Here is a 4073-nt window from a genome sequence, read left to right on the forward strand (position 1 = left end):
TTAAATATTACCCTTTAACTTTTGAAAATGTCCTAGTTTTGACAATAATTTAGGTGGTCATCTATGTCATTTATGTCATTTATTTAATAATAAACACTTCTATGAAGCATTCTCAAATAAGAATCTGCTATCTTTAGTAATATAAGGTTTAATACTCAAAATGGTAGATGAATTCTGGGACATGGAAATTAACAAAATACCAGAAAGACAACATGTATAAAAAGCAATGAATTGTTCATATATTTTGATCTAAATCATATTTGATATGAAATATGGAAAAATGCAGGCACAATAATGCTTAACAGAATATTATTTTAAAAAGCAAACTCTTGGGAAAAAATAAATATCCAAAGATAGAGAATTAATACATAAATTATGGTTTAACCTCCTGCTGGTATATTATATAGCCATTAAAATTGTGGTTATCATATATTAAATAAAGTCAAGAAACAAAAGTATACATATTTTATGTTGGGTAGGAAAGGATTTTCTGAAATAAAAAGAAAAAATGAAGGACAAAATGAAGAAATTGAGAACTTCAGTTCTTTTAAATATAGAAAAATAAAAATATCTTTAATGAATACAAGAAACAGCTTATTAAAGATATCTTAAATATATAAAGGGTACTTAATTACTAATGAGAAGAAGCTTAATACACCAATCAGAACATGTACAAGCAAATCACTCACCCCCCAGGGATCAATAAAATATTTCTTAAAATATTTAGGCTTACCAGTAGTTAAAAAAACTGCAAATTAAAACCGTGTTTTTTCCCATACATTTTTTTTGGAATTTGAAATGACTGCCTGGCTTCTCTGCAGCAGTAATTAATCTTACAAATCTAAAGATATTAGAAGATCTAAAACATATTTTTAGAAAAATGGTTTGATGATACTAATCTGAAGAGGGGCTGGCCAGTCTTAGAAGCAGAAATTTCCCTCAATGCATTGTTTTAGCTATATGTAACAAAGCTTGATATGTTGTTTTTATTCTTATTCAGTTTAAAATATTTAAAAATTTTCTTTGTGACTTCTTCTTTGGACAATGCATTATTTAGGTGTGTTGTCTCATTTCATAATATTTGGGGACTATTTCAGGTATCTTTTATTTATTTGCAATTTGTTATGTTTTATTCAGAGAAGATATACTGTATGATTTCAATCCTTGATAATTTGAGGGTTTTTTTTATGGCTCAGTATATGGTCTGTAATGGTGAATGTTCCATGTGCAATTGAAAAGAATTTGTATTCTTCCATTGTTAGACATAGTTTTCTCGTAATTAAGTTGGTTGTTAGTTGCTGTGTACTCTAATTTCTTACTCATTTTCAGTCTACTTTTTCTATCAGTTATTGAGAAAGAAGTGTTGAAATCTTCAACTATAATTGTGGATATTTCTATTCTTTTTTCACTTCTTGATGCTTTGTTATTAAATAAGTATATACTTAAGATTGTCTGGTCTATTGATGAGTTGGTGCTTTTATCCTTATTAAGTATTCTTCTTCATCCCTGATACTATTCCTTTTTTAGAAGCTTACTTTATCTAAGCTTACTTTCTAAAGCGACTCTAGTTTTCTGATGATTAATGTTTTCAGTGTATATATTTTTCATCCATTTATATTTAAAGTGTCTTTATATTTAAAATGTGTTTCTTGTTGACCACATATAGTTGGGTTTCACTGTTTTTATGCAGTATTACAATCTCTACCTTTTCGCTGGAGTATTTAGACCATTTACATTTAATATAATTATCAATAAAATTGGATTGTCTACCTTCCTGCTGGTTGATTTGTATTTACTCCATATATTTTTGGTTCCTTTCCTGCTCCTTTTTTACCCTCTTTCGGTTGAATATTTTGTAAATATTCCATTTTAAGTCACTATTAGTTGAATTATTCTCAGTACTTTTGTTTTATTTTTCATGTTTTCTCTAGGGCATATACAATGTGCATCTTTAACTTATACAGTGTACTGTATCAAATAATATTATACAATTTGGTGAATGATGGAAGAAATTTCTAGAGTATATTTTCATTTCCCTAACCCTACCTTTGACTTATCATTGTCATGAATTTTACTTAAATATATGTAATAATTTTATTTTTACATTATATACCCAAAATGCATTATTTTACTTTTTGCTTTAAATAAGTATCTATTCAAAATTAAAAATTGTACATTTTTTACATATGCACTGATTTATTATTTCTGTAGTTCTTTGTTGCTTCTTTTTTTAATTGGAGCATGGTTTCTTAGGCTAGAAGGCTTGCTTTCTCCTGGGGTATCTTCTGTTAATTGGCAATCTTGAGGTTACTTGACTTTTCTGTTGCATGGCAATGATTATGGAGACAACTTCTCCTTTCTCTTCTGGGTTCTGTTGACTTCCAGCTTTGTGCTGCTCCTTATGAATACTCTTTCTGTGGTTTTCCCTATACAGATTCCCATAAGAGGATTAAGGACCATTCTGATTTAATTGGGCCATGTCTTAACTGAAGTTAAGGTCCAGTTTATGGTGTGTTCACAGCCAAAGGAATGAATTAAGATTGAGAACATGTTTTTCTGGTGGATATAACTCCACGCCTTCACATCTGGAAGTCTTATAATTGTATGAGCCTGAATTCTCACATATTTCAGAGAGTTCTGATCAATGGAAAGAAAAAGCTTATTACATTTTGTTATGTGTATGTAATATTTTTATTCATGCCATCTAGGATTTTTTAGTTTAAGTAGGCTAATCATCTTCAACTGAACTATAGGCAACTAAAAGTCTTATATCTTATGTAAACTGCCTGTTGTTCTACATCATTTGACCATTAAGTAACTAGTCTAAATGCAGGGTCTAATATTTACTTCTTTTTACAAAAAATTATTGTGGTGTCATGTACAACATAACTTCTCCCATTTTAACCACTTTCAACTATACAATTCAGTGTGGTTAATTCCAATTACAATGTTGTGCCAACATCACCACCATCCATTACTAAAACTTTCCATTACCTCAAACAAAAATTCTGTACCCATTTGGCATTAACACCCCCTTATCCAGTCTCACCCCTGCCCCAGTAATCTATAATCTTCTGTCTATAAATTTTGTATAGTCTAGTTATTTCACATAAGTGAGATCGCACGTTATTTGTCCTTTTGTGTCTAGCTTATTTCATTCAACATGATGTATTTAAGGTTCATTCATGGTGTTACATATATAAAAGTTCATTTCTGTTTACAGCTGAATAGCATTTCATTGTATGTGTATATCACATTTTGTTTATTTATTCATCAGCTGATGGACACTTGGACTGCTTCCATCTTTTGGGAATTGTGAATAAAGCCACCATGACCATTGTTATGCAAATATCTGTTCAAGTCCCTGCTTTCAATTCTTTTGGGTATGTACATAGTAGTGGGATTGCTGGGCCATTCTAATGGCTATGAAGTGGTATTTCATTCTCTTTGTGGTTTGATTTGCATTTCCCTGACGGCTAATGATGTTGAATATCTTTTCATGTGCTTTCTGACACTTTTGTCCATTTTTTTTTTATTTTTCAATTTGTTTTTCCAATTTTATTGAGATATATTCACACCACACAAAAAATCCAAAGTATGCAATCACTGGCTCACAATTATCATCACATAGTCGTGTATATATCCCCATGACCAATATTAGAACACTTTTATTGCCCCAGAACAGAAATAAGAGTAAAAAATAAAACCTAAATCCTCTCATATACCTTATCCACCTCTCTATTGTTGACCCATAGTATTGGTGTAGTAAATTTGTTACTGTTGATAAAAATTATTAAAATATTTTTCTCACATATCCATTATTTTTTTACATTTGTAGTAGTTCATGCAAGAACTTATTTACATACTTGACTTCAAGCACTTTCAATGACATTTATCTACAATATGTCACTATTACTTATAATCCCAATAATGAGCTACCATCACCTCTATCCATTCCCAAACATTTAGTTCAACCATGTTAAAAATTCTGTGTGTGTTACATAACCTTCCCCCCTCTCTAGCTTCTGTCTGTCTCTAGGTATCCTATATTCTACATTTTAAGACTCTGAGTT

This window comes from Tamandua tetradactyla, chromosome 7, assembly GCF_023851605.1.
Source record: "Tamandua tetradactyla isolate mTamTet1 chromosome 7, mTamTet1.pri, whole genome shotgun sequence".
Classification (NCBI taxonomy): domain Eukaryota; kingdom Metazoa; phylum Chordata; class Mammalia; order Pilosa; family Myrmecophagidae; genus Tamandua; species Tamandua tetradactyla.